Source organism: Sphaerodactylus townsendi, linkage group LG03 (genome assembly GCF_021028975.2).
Source record: "Sphaerodactylus townsendi isolate TG3544 linkage group LG03, MPM_Stown_v2.3, whole genome shotgun sequence".
NCBI lineage: Eukaryota > Metazoa > Chordata > Lepidosauria > Squamata > Sphaerodactylidae > Sphaerodactylus > Sphaerodactylus townsendi.
The window spans coordinates 11,145,894-11,159,728 of NC_059427.1; the positions used below are offsets into that span (position 1 = coordinate 11,145,894).

The 13,835-nt window shown below is 46.3% G+C and overlaps 1 protein-coding gene across 1 annotated transcript in view; it reads right to left on the reverse strand.

Moving 5' to 3' along the window:
* Positions 1 to 13,835, reverse strand: part of LOC125428646 (E3 ubiquitin-protein ligase TRIM7-like) — a 178,791-nt gene that overhangs the window by 54,223 nt on the left and 110,733 nt on the right. The gene's annotated exons all lie outside the window — the stretch shown is intronic.

A 13,835-nucleotide genomic window follows, 5' to 3' on the forward strand; every position in this document is an offset into this window, starting at 1 on the left:
CTTTCCTGCCCCCCCCACAGGTACTCAGCCTATGCCCCTTTCCTGCCCCCCCTCTCTTTCATCCCCACTGGAAATTTGGGTTCATTATCATCTACAGAACCCACCCTTTCTTCTCTCCTCTTGGGAGGGTTTCTTAAGAAGGATTTTAACGGGAGTTGTTACATATTAATTGCTGCATTTTAATTTATATTATTGAGAGATTATTGTATTTGATTTTATGTTTATTTGTATTTGAATTTCATGTTGTTCACATGTTTGAAAAATAATAACAATAATAATAATAATAATAGTAGTAGTAGTAGTAGTAGTAGTAGTAGTAGTAGTAAACTGCCCCTCAGCAGGAGTGCAGTCCTAGATGGCTCCAGCCTAACCTGATATGATTAGAGTTCAGTTAAGGAAGGGGTCTGCACTGGGGTGAGAAAGCAGCAAGGAAAGTCCAGGGTTGCTAAGCAGCGACAGACAATGGCCAACTTCTGCACAGCAAACGTATAACAGGTTAAGAAGTTAGATAAAAAGAACCAATTTTCCTGTTTTGTGTTCACACGTGTTCGCGAGACAAAGTGATTGAGGCTGCAGAAACAATCCGTTGCTGTCGAAGAACTTTGTGCAGAGACGCTTCTCTGTTTTAACAAATTACCTTCCACAACACGTATGTGTAGCTAATGCGCGAGGTGCATGCACCAACCCCCCCTCCCCACCCAGCTCATACTGAGGATGCCCCCCCACAGATGACCGGCTGCACCTGCATAGCTGTGCAGATGCAACCAGCAATTTTTTTTTAAAAAAGGAAAAGGACAGGCACATGTCTGCCACAGCTGGACGAAAGCCCATAGCAGGCCTTCACCAGCACATATCAGCATTGGTGGGAGGGCTGGCTTGACTCAGCTGGCAAGACCACGAGGGAGCTTGCCGGGTTCTAGGAATGGGGGGGGGGGGGGTCTCGCTCAGGACAGATCAGGAAGGCGGTGGCTTGAGATGGGATGCATCCCTCAAATAAGTGAGTGGTGGATGGGTGCCTGGCCAGATCGGGAGATGGCAGGAACAGACTGCAGTGAGTGGGGTGGGTGACCAGACTGGCAAGTCCACTACAGCTGGAATCAGGACTAGATGGGAGAATTGGGGGAGAGGCGGTTGCCAGCTGGCTTGTGGGTCTTGATAAGCCCTCCTCAAGGGGTCAACAGATCTAGCTCCTGGACCACATCTTTGACACCTCCCTGGGTTAGAAATTTCAGAATCGTATCCAGGAGAACTGGGGGGTTCACATACATCCTCCACTCTGCTGTGGGGAGTTCACTGGCTGACCTGAGAGCCAATCACACCCCCCCCCCCTCAGGATTGCTGTGGGAGGAAAAAAAGAATAATGTAGGCCACTCTGGGTCCTCACTGGGGAGGAAGGTGGGCTGCAAATAAAATGCTTGCCACGATGAAAAGTTAACCCAATCAAAACAGTTATGTGTGGTTTTACCTTCATTCAGTTGCTGGGTACAGACCAGGATGTTATTCTGAGCCTTCCTCCTGTGTGATAACAGGAGAAAGTGGGGCTGGGACATTTGGTGGGATGGGGAAGGGAAGGTGAAATTTCAAGAAGGAAACTGGAAGAATCTAAACTCCTGTGGATTTTTGTGGGCACAAAGCAAAGTAGCTCTAATACTTTTACCAGACAAGAAAGAAAGCGGGATCCTTCCTTACCCACAGCCATCTCATGTTCCCATAGGGTTCTCCCCAGCATGACTTCCATTACATACAGGGACCGCTGGGCGGGATCCAGCATGGCCCACTGCCCCTCAGTGAGAGAACACGGCCACATCCCTCCAAAGGGTCACTCAACCCTCAGGAAGATGGAAGCATTTTTTCAAGTTTCCAAGCCATCCTTCATGGTGAAAACAAGATCCATAACAACTTTCAGGACTTAGGGCCCCTTCCGCATTGACAGGCAAAATAATGCATTTTCAAACCACTTTCACAACTGTTTGCAAGTGGATTTTGCTATTCCGCACAGCTTCAAAGAGCACTGAAAGCAGTTTGAAGTGCATTATTCTGCATGTGCAGAAGGAGCCTTAGCCACGAAAAAAGTATCGAACTACCTCGCCTGCAGCCACGAATGCAAAAAGTATAGTGGTGTGCTTGTATGTTAAGTGCTGTCTGACTCATGGCGACTCTTTGAACCAACGTCCTCGAAGCATCATGTCCTAAACACTTTGCTCAGGTCTTGCAAAATGAGGGGCGTGGCTTCCTTTACGGCATCAACCTGTCTCATGTTACGTTCCTCTTTTCCTGCTGGCTTCAACTTTTCCTACCATTATTGTCTTGGGAGGAATACTCTGAAGAATCAAAAGGTAACTAAAACCATGAGCGAGGTAGTATGCACAGTGGTTAGGCATCTATGATTTAAGCTGAAATTCCTCAATTCAGATCTCATTCTATCCATAAACTTGCTGGAAGGCAATCAGGCTGAAATCTGACAGATACTTTTCGAAAGTGAGCCCCAGTGAATAACATAGGAGTTACTTCCGAGTACACTTACTTTGGATTGCTCCAGTAATCCCTCTCTCCACCTCAGGCACTCTAAGCCTCTACCCCAGGGTTAGAACATAAGAACAAGCCAGCTGGATCAGACCAGAGTCTATCTAGTCCAGCTCTCTGCTACTCGCAGTGGCCCACCAGGTGCCTTTGGGAGCTCACATGCAGGATGTGAAAGCAATGGCCTTCTGCGGCTGTTGCCCCTGAGCACCTGGACTGTTAAGGCATTTGCAATCTCAGATCAAAGAGAATCAAGATTGGTAGCCATAAATCGACTTCTCCTCCATAAATCTGTCCAAGCCCCTTTTAAAGCTATCCAGGTTAGTGGCCATCACCACCTCCTGTGGCAGCATATTCCAAACACCAATCACACATGCGTGAAGAAGTGTTTCCTTTTATTAGTCCTAATTCTTCCCCCCAGCATTTTCAATGAATGCCCCCTGGTTCTAGTATTGTGAGAAAGAGAGAAAAATTTCTCTCTGTCAACATTTTCTACCCCATGCATAATTTTATAGACTTCAATCATATCCCCCTCAGCCGTCTCCTCTCCAAACTAAAGAGTCCCAAACGCTGCAGCCTCTCCTCATAAGGAAGGTGCTCCAGTCCCTCAATCATCCTCGTTGCCCTTCTCTGCACTTTTCTATCTCTTCAATATCCTTTTTGAGATGTGGCGACCAGAACTGAACACAGTACTCCACATGTGTTAAGACCGAGGGCCCTGTTTGAATTCTGACACAGGATGGTGAGTACAACCACAAAATGGCGACCATTTTGAGGCAGAACCAACCACACAGAAGAAGGCCAAGTGCAGGGGAAAGGGAGGTAATTTTAGAAATACACCATGAAAAAAGGAGAAAAAAAGACAATAAAACCAACACTGTGGTGGCAGCTGCCACCTAAACAATACTGCTTTAATTCGTGCAGCCAATTGGATCTCTAGAGGTCAGTCAGAAGCCCTGCTGGGAAAGAGCCCCACCTGCTCCCACCCACTTTAGAAAAAATTGCTTGGTGGCATCAGAAAAGGTGTGGGGGCAACCCAGCCCCTGGACACTGCACTGGGGAACCCTGTCCTGCCCCCAACTGGGGAATAACGTCAGTGTCATTTCACCAAGGATGACTCAGCAACTGTTGAGAATACGAAAAGAAAAGTAGGTCTGAGAGTATACCACAATTTCCTTAACCCTGGCAAGTATTTGGATGGAAGGCCTCCAAGGAATACCAGGGACATAACACAGAGGCAGGCAACAATGGCAAACCGCCTCTCAACGCCAACTGTGACTTGAAGGCAAAAAATTATGAGAGGGGAATCGCTTTGGTCTGAACAAGACCACTGCTTTTCTAGGCATCACGTCAAACGGCCCTCCTGCGACATGGAGGAATCCTCAGCCTCCCCTTTGTAGGATGAATCATTCACCTCTCCTACGTTAGCTTTCCATGTGCAAGGAAGCTTGACAGAAGGCAATCCCCCCTTTCCACACATTCTGAATGGTATGATTCCCAGAGAGGGCCGTACCATGTGAGTGACTGAACGTTTGGGTAGGCTCCAGGTCTGGAGATAAGCAACTTCTGTTACCGTTGACCAAAATCTCACTGCGTTCCTTACTGTCATTCCACTCGCCATTCATCCAGCCACGGCACCCACAATTATCTTACCTCAGATGGCTCTGTGGCAGCCATTTTTTCAGCTCTGATTGGGCAGAACGAGCTGCGAACCCACAGGGAAGGTCAGTCCATTTCCTAGAAGTATAACAAGACAATTCTAATACATGTTTAGCACGTTTAAAAATGATTTTAATGGTGAGTGTCTTGGGCAGCTTCTAGAGAGGTGACATACATTTTTCTAAATACAATTAAATAATTATATACTGTATTATATTGGCAACTAAACTGGTTCAAGCACAAATGGATTTTTTCTCTTCTACAGGGCATGCTTGTAAGACACTGGTCTATATGGGAATGAAGTAGTAGGAATAGATAGGGCTGTTCAGAATGGCAGGAAGGGCAGACATCACTTTTGCTTCCAGTATTAAAACAGTGCCTCCCTGAAAATAGATAATTGGTACACGAGGACATCAGCCTTTTCCTCTGATGTGCTAGTCTTCTATTTTCAAGGAAGTGTTTTGTTTTAGTTTCAAATTTTCAACAACCCAATCCTACACACACAGGGGAGCAGTCCATCCTAATCTTCATGCAAATGTGTAACTTTGGCTACTCTTTTTTTAAGTCAGTAAAGACAACAAGTGTCACTACATCATGTGGCAAGGAGTTCTGCAAGTAAATTACCTTCCGTGTTCTTTCTGCTTTGTGTCTACTGCACATCGGTTTCACTGAGTGACCACCAGTCCTAATATTATGGGAAAGAGAGAAATAGTTCTTGCCACCCATTTTCTTCACACCAACTATCATTCTATAAACCTCTACCACTTCTCCCTCATGAAATCTTAGAAGTCCCACATCTATTCAATAACAGCAGGATGGAGCTTAGGGCAGGGGTCTGCAACCTGTAGCTCTCCAGATGTTCATGGACTTCAAATCCCATCACCAATTGGCCATGCTGGCAGGGGCTGATGGGAATTGTAGTCCATGAACATCTGGAGAGCCACAGGTTGCAGACCCCTGCCCTAGGGGCACACAAATCTCTTATGATGGTTTGACTGACACACCACCACTCACTCTAAGAAACACAGCCAAAGAAGGGTCCCTGCCCCAAGGATCTTACAGTTTAAATTTGCATGTGATGAGTGGGGACTTAAAAGGATGGGGGAAACGGATGAAAGCAAACGAAGCTGGGTGGGGCTGTTGGTTTGTGTCTGATTTCTTAGGCATGATTCTGGAAATATGCAAGTGGTGCTTACGTCTAAATACACAAACATACAAAGCTACCTTGTTCAGAATCAGACCATTGGTGCAGCAGGGTCAGTATTGTCTACTCAGGCTGGCAGCAGCTCTCCCTGCGGGATAAAAAATCAATAAATAAATTTACCACGTGAACCGTTTTAAATGGTGGCCTTTTCAACTGGAGGTGCCAGGGACTGAACCTACGACCTTCTCCAAGGAGATGCTCCGCCACCAAGCAACAGCCCCTTCCCCCAAAGTAAAGAGGGGAAACTCTGGTAAGCCCACTCAGCAATAGGGGCACCTGGAATGCAGAGGGGAAAATTCACCCCAACAAAACCACCTATTAAGACATAATTTAAAAGCTAAATATTTTAAAACAAGCCAGCTTGTGCAGATACACGACGCAGTGGCCGAAGAGCTGGAGATAACCCCAATGCATTGAACGCAGACGTGACAAGAAGCAAACCGTGATCTCATCATTAATTTTATTTGTGGGAGGAGGAGGAGGAGGAGGAGGAGTAGTAGTTTGGATTTATATCCCCCCTTTCTCTCCTGCAGGAGACTTAAAGGGGCTGACAATCTCCTTGCCCTTCCCCCCTCCCAACAAACACCCTGTGAGGTAGGTGGGGCTGAGAGAGCTCCGAGAAGCTGTGACTAGCCCAAGGTCACCCAGCTGGCGTGTGTGGGAGTGTACAGGCTAATCTGAATTCCCCAGATAAGCCTCCACAGCTGAGGTGGCAGAGCGTAGAATCAAACCCGGTCCCTCCAGATTAGATACATGAGCTCTTAGCCTCCTACGCCACTGCTGCTCCCTAATTTTATTTGTGGTGAGAGTTTTTTCTCAGCAAGGGTGGGGGACGCTTCTAGAGGAGAAGGGAAACATTGCGGGTGGGAAGGGTGCGGCATGTTTCAAAAAGGGGAAAGACAGGAGGAAATCGCCCTCCCCACGCCCGGCGGCCCCCGTTCAAAAGAGAAAAAGGACTGGATATATAATAAGGCTCCATCCAAGCTCAGCGGGGCTTGCAAGGGGGCTTCTTTGCAAAAGGCGGCAGCTCCCAGCCTTCGCCTCTCCCGTCGCCAGCAGCCGCCCGAACTATCGCCTCCCGCCCTCCCGACAGAACAATAAAGAAGGAAGATCAAACCAGTTTGGGGGTTGCAATTCCAGCTGCCCACAAAGCCTAAAAGACACTCAGCAAGTGACCCCCCTTCCCCACCCCAAACGCAGCTGGGCATGCTCACTTCTGCTCGGGCATGCTCAGCAGCGCCAAACAGAAGCTCACGGTGGTCCCCCGCCCCTCGCTTTGCCCTTGCTTGGACTAGGACTTGGACTACGCATTGCCTTCTGTGGTTGCCGCTGCGGGGGCCGGGAGGAGATAGTTATTATATGTTTGTTTGTTTTGTTTATAAATACCTGTCTACAATCATTCGAAACTACAAGGACAACTAACATTGCAAATGCAACGTTGCTAAAGCAATGTTCTTTCACAGACGAAGTGTAAAGTAGATTACACAAAGGTTGGCAGAAGGGTTTAAAATAAAGACACAGTTGAATATTAAGAGGTATATAATGTAGCAGACTAAACATACTAAGCTCCCTAAGTCTCCTCTCTTAGGGCATGGATTCCAGACCCTTTGCTGTTGTGGTGCCCAATATTGTATTACCAAATATCACACCAACAAAGAACATAAGAACAAGCCAGCTGGATCAGACCAGAGTCCATCTAGTCCAGTGATGGCGAACCTTTTCAAGACCAAGTGCCCAAATTGCAAACCAAAACCCATTTATTGATCACAAAGTGCCAACACGGCAATTTAACCTGAATACTGAGGTTGGCATTGATTCAGGAGTAAGCTTGGTGGCAGTCAGTGGCTTTGCTTTGAAGCAACAGTGCAACTCTTCCAACGGGTGAATCATGACCCTAGGAGAGTTTACTCAGAAGCAAGCCCTATTACCGAGCTTACTCCCAGGTAAAGGATTGTGCTTTAGTCCTTCACATGAAAATCAGTGGGGTTTAACAGCGCTTAACAAGGTTACCTACGCTGCTTCCCCAAAATTAGGTCTTAGGTTTAATGCTAATAATCAAGCCCAGCGGCCAGCCTAGATGTGTGTGGGGGGGGGGACTCTGTTTGCACGTGCCCACAGAGAGGGCTCTGAGTGCCACCTCTGGCACCTGTGCCATAGGTTCGCCACCACTGATCTAGTCCAGCTCTCTGCTACTCGCAGTGGCCCACCAGGTGCCTTTGGGAGCTCACATGCAGGATGTGAAAGCAATGGCCTTCTGCTGCTGCTGCTGCTCCCGAGCACCTGGTCTGTTAAGGCATTTGCAATCTCAGATCAAAGAGGATCAAGATTGGTAGCCATAGATCGACTTCTCCTCCATAAATCTGTCCAAGCCCCCTTTTAAAGCTATCCAGGTTAGTGGCCATCACCACCTCCTGTGGCAGCATATTCCAAACACCAATCACACGTTGTGTGAAGAAGTGTTTCCTTTTATTAGTCCTAATCCTTCCCCCCAGCATTTTCAATGAATGCCCCCTGGTTCTAGTATTGTGAGAAAGAGAGAAAAATTTCTCTCTGTCAACATTTTCTACCCCATGCATAATTTTATAGACTTCAACCATATCCCCCCTCAGACGTCTCCTCTCCAAACTAAAGAGTCCCAAACGCTGCAGCCTCTCCTCATAAGGAAGTTGCTCCAGTCCCTCAATCATCCTCGTTGCCCTTCTCTGCTACAACTTGCCCGCATTTAACATTGTTTCTCTTCCTCACCTCCCTCATGAGAGAAGCAAGTAGAGCAATATTTTAAACAGCTTTGTGTCCCCCTCAGGGAGAAAAGCTGGGTACAAATACCTAAACAATTAAAACTAACATCATTGGGATAAAGGTTTGTTCCTCAGCCTTTTTAAAATTGGGATCTCCCAGCAACTTCTATATTTTAGTTGTTTTTTAAAACAGATCTGTTCATAAACATGTTTAGTTACAAGCAAGTGACTGAATTTCAAGTCCGGGTTCAAACCTCTCCTCCACCATGAAAATTTGCTTTGTGGTCTCAGAAAAATTGCTGTTTCTTTAGCAACCTGTAATATGGGTGTAATAACACAGTTTTATCCAGTGGTGGGATCCAAAAATTTTAGTAACAGGTTCCCATGGTGGTGGGATTCAAACTGTGGCGTAAGCCAATGGGGCTGGGCGGGCACGCACAGGCGTGGCTGGGCATTCGAGGCCGGGGCATTGCTGGGTGGGGCTGTGACAAGGATGCAGCTGCTGCTCCGGTCGCTGGGTGGAAAACGAATGCACGAGGGCGCAGGCTGCCACGCATCTGCCGGTGCACCTCCTGCTAGACTGCTTCAAGTTCTGCACGCTACTGCTGAGAGGAGGGGCGAACTAAGGCAAAAAAATCACGTGGCAAAAATCACCAATTAGTAACCCCCTCTCGGCACACACAAATAATTAGTAACCTACTCTCGGGAACCTGTGAGAACCTGCTAGGATCCCACCTCTGGGTTTATCTTACAAGGTGGTTGTAGCATTTTTGAGAATGTATGTGAAGAGCTCCGAACACAAGGGCTAGTGAAGTGCACAGATTATTAACATTATCAAAACAGAGTAAATCTTTTTTAGATCAGTACTAGATCTAAAACAAGTTTAATAAAAAATAGACAATAGACAAAAAAATCCGCAAAAATTCTTAATGCCCAGGGTTACAGGTTAGTCAAAGTACTCAGCCTTCAGAGAGTTGTGTTAGTCTGTGACAGCTAAAATAGAGAACAGTATGAGAGAACAATATGATCAACTCTCAATATGTTAGAACACAGCCGCCTTATAATGTTCTAGACAAGGTTACAAAGTAATGGATATTTTCAAATGCTATATTACAAAAAGGAAAGAACACAACCAAGCATCTTGAAACACTGTTCACACAGCAAGAACTTTGCAAAGGAAATGGCAACAGCTTCGAGGCCCTACCACTTCCCAACTCTTTGCCAAACAACCGTTTAGTAATTGTAGTGTCACTCAGTGCCTGTGTATGCATAGCAAAAAATGTTTGTGGAGAAATGTTCAAGGAGAAATGCATATCTCAGCATACCTCCTGGGTTTTATTAACTACTATCCCTCCAACTGCTTGGTAGGGTCCTAAGGGGAAAAATTAGCCAAAATTGCTGTAAATATGATGCTCTAACATTCACCAGAAACTCTGTGGAGAATGGGAGAACATCACAGTGATAGTAGAATGTGGCTTCAGGCTTTTCCCCAGAGATCTTACTATACCAGTGGTGGCGAACCTATGGCACGGGTGCCAGAGGTGGCACTCAGAGCCCTCTCTGTGGGCACGTGCAAATAGAGTCAAACCCCCACCCCCCACACACACACATCTAGGCTGGCCTGGCCTGCTGGGCTCGATTATTAGCATTAAACCTAAGACCTAGTTTTGGGGAAGCAGTGTAGGTAACCCTGTTAAGCGCTGCTAAACCCCACCAATTTTCATGCAAAGAACTAAAGCACGATCCTTTACCTGGGAGTAAGCTCAGTTGCTGGCAATGGGGCTTGCTTCTGAGTAAACCCTCCTAGGGTCGTGATTCACCCGTTGGAAGAGTTGCACAGTTGCTTCAAAAGCAAAGCCACCGACTACCACCCAGTTTACTCCCGAGTAAAGCACGCCTCGGAGCAAACCGCTTTTTCTAAACTAAAAATTCGGTTAAATTGCCGTGTTGGCACTTTGGCGATAAATAAGGGGGGGTTTTGGGTTGCAATTTGGGCACTCGGACTTGAAAAGGTTCACCATCACTGTACTATACCATTGATGGGATAGGCCCTATATTCTTACTCCCCAGTCATAGGGGATTAAACAAGATCTAGAGTACAGATCTATATCGTACTATAGATCTGACTTGGTTGGCCCAGGCTAGCCTGATCTAATCAGATCTCATAAACAAAGTAGGTTTGGCCTCAGTAATTTAATGGGAATTAGTAATTTGATGCCATGGTTGTTATTCAGAGGAAGGCAAAGGCAAACCACTTGTTAGTCTCTTTTCTTGAAAGCCCTACAGGGTTGCCTGGAAGTCAGCTACAACTTGCCCACATTTAATGCATACACCTGTCTATCAGCAGCTACTAGCCAAGGTGACTAAAAGGAACCTCCACATTCAAAGGCAGTCAAGCTCTGAATACCAATGCTCAGGAGGCAACATCAAGGGGAACCATCAAGCTTCTGTGCCCTGTTGTTGGACCTCCAGAAGAACTGTTTGTCCAGTGTGAGAGAAGCGTTAGACCCTTCCACACATGCAGAATAATGCACTTTGTAGCTGGGTTTTACTGTAGCGGAATAGCAAAACCCACTTTCAAACAATTGTGAAGTGGATTGAAAGTGCATTATTCTGCATGTGTGGAAGGGGCCCTTGGACCGATGATGGACCACTGGACTAATCCAGCAGTTCTCAGTTTGTATAAATTCTTTACCATCATGTTAAAGGCTCCCTCAACACCCCTAGAGCATAAATTCATTTACAGGGTAACCCTAAGCTGTTCAACTCTCCAGTGGAATTCCTATCGAAGTATCTACTCCCATGGGGCTGACTTCCAGGAAAGTGCTTCTACTGTAAGCATGTTGCATGCAAGAGCTGATTCACACTTTTACCCACTTTTCTAGCCATACAAAGACGGCTTCTGTGTGCAGGAAAGATTGTAGAAACCCTGCATGACGATAATCACAAGCAAAAGGGTCAGCTGATACATGTGTGCACATGTAGCTGCATTTACATGTGGTGTGCAATCAATCTCTGTGGAGAAAGATGGAGATGTGTATTTATAAAGCCTGCCTTGTGCAAAAGTTGACAGAGGGCTAAAACCATTCTTGGCTTTGTATTTCTTCAGTGCTTCTGGCTTTACATGCATGGGAGAAATACCCATGCATCTACAGAGCTGGAAATTATTAGGCTAGAACAGGGGTCTGCAACCTGCAGCTCTCCAGATGTTCATGGACTACAATTTCCCATCAGCACTCTGCCACCATTGGCCATGGTGGCAGTGGCTGAATGGAATTGTAGTCCATGAACATCTGGAGCGCCGCAGGTTGCAGACCCCTGGGCTAGAATTACTCTTGTTCTTATCATATGTGGTTTTTCAGTAGAGGACAATTCTACCACCTAGGATTCTGATGTGATACAGTCCTGGAACATGTTTAACATTTTAGTTGCTGTTTGCAAGGAACAGATCCCATCCCACTGATTTATTACCAAATAATAATAGCATGATGGCAAGTAGGAGAGTTAAGAGCTCATGTATCTAATCTGGAGGAACCGGGTTTGATTCCCAGCTCTGTCAGCTTCGAGCTGCTGTGGAGGCTTATCTGGGGAAATCAGATTAGCCTGCATACTCCCACACACACGCCAGCTGGGTGACCTTGGGCTAGTCACAGCTTCTCGGGAGCTCTCTCAGCCCCACCTACCTCACAGGGTGTTTGTTGTGAGGGGGAAGGGCAAGGAGATTGTAAGCCCCTTTGAGTCTCTTCCTGCAGGAGAGAAGGGGGGGGATCCTAAACCAAACTCTTCTTCTTCTTCTTCTTCTTCTTCTAAATGTGTTTTTAGAATACTCATCTGAGAAGCCCAGAACAACCACCCACATCTTTTCAACCAGCAAAATGAAACTGAAAAAATAAAATTGCTAGAAGAGTCTCAATTTATACCCCTCTTTTTCTCAACTGCAAAGGGTTTCAAAGCAGCTTACAAACTCTTTTTTTCTCCCCTCTCCTCACAACAGACACCTTGTGTAGGTAGGTGGGGCTGAGAGAGTTCTGAGAGAGAATCTAACACTAGCCCAAGATCACCCAGCAGACTTTCAGACCGGTAACATCTTTGCATGAAGTCTCCCTGTGTCATCTGAGAACAGACATCTAACTGGCACTATTCCTGGACCAAGGCTCCTGTCCTAGAACAGATTATTTTATGCTTAATCCTTATAATATCATTGAACTTCTGCAAGATTTGTCTCCTCCCATTCAACTTCTCCTGAATGTAATACAGTGTGAGCCACAACAGACTGTCCTTCTTCAGGCTGTGTGTTTACATTATCACCTTCCTGTCCGGATTCTGCGTTTAAAGAGAGTAGATTCTCGACTGAGGCTTCTCCCTTCAGTCTGATCATCCCACTGCCTCAGCCCTGCATGGAGTCCCTCCTGTGTCCTAACAAGGTGAAGATCTCGGTTGAAGCTTTTCCCACAGTCCACACAACAATACGGTTTTTTTCACCTGTGTGGATTCTTTTGTGCGAATAAAGGAGTGAGAGATCTCCAGTTGAAGGTCTTTCCACACTGGAGCATTTAAACACTTTCTCTCTTCTTGGGGAACTCCGTCTGCCTTACAGCTTGGCGAGGGATTGTCATAGTTTCCATCACCATTGGATGCGTTTATACGACTCACAGCCTCCCCTGCAACCATGTCCTCCTGAGTGTCCACACGGTAGTTTATAAAGCAAACAGTTGTGATTAACAACTTGCGGCCTCCATGGCCTAAGCATTTATTACGATGAAGTCGTTGGTAAGAATCCTCTCCTGTGGATTCAAACTTGCAACAAGGAAAAGGACCTGATGGGTGTAGCTTGTTTCGTTGTTTGACCATTAGATTGCAGCTGGCCATCTCATAAGTATGTTTGCCTGTTCAGGTTCATGCCAGAAATAAGGAGTGAGCCAGGACTGTGCTGCTCTTCACTGTCCAAGCTTATTTTATGAGGCTGGTCCTCTGCAATACGGAGTGAACTAGGGATGACAGCGTGCTACACACCATCCCCTGGCCCATTTGCACGACTGACTTCTCGATAGGCATGGAGTTGCTGTGTGTGCATTGAGGTGTGATCTCCGATTGAAACTTTTTCCCACAAATGGAACATTTTGTAAGGTTTCTTCTCCCAGTGTGGGATTACTCTCATGCCTAAGCAGTTCGGAGACTCTGGTTGAAGCTTTTTCCCACAGTCTGTACAGGAATAAGGGTTTTCTCCAGTGTGAATCCTTTCATGCCTTATCCACAACTTGGAGGGACTGGTTGAAGCTTTTGCCACAGCTGAAACACATGTACAACTTCTCTCCCCTGTGGGCTATTTCCATGCGCCGAGATGAGATTGGCTCCTAATACATGAAATATTACGCCCACACTCTGAACATTCGTGAAGTAAAGTTTTTTTCTGTATGTGTCCTCTGGAATTGTCTATTCAGTTTGGACTTTTCAATGAAACTTTTCCCACATCTTGGTGCATTTGTATGGCCTCTCCCCTGTGTACTGGAGTTTCTTTTTGTGCGTCACCAGGTGTGATTTCCAGTTGAAACTCTCTCTCCACACACAGGGCATATGAACATGGCGTTTTTCTCCGTGTGTGCAACGCCTTTTAATGTGCGCTAAAAGGGATGAACTCTGGGTGAAGCTTTCTCCCACACAGTCTGTACAGGGAATACGGTTTCTCTCACCAGGTATGAATATTCTCATGCCTA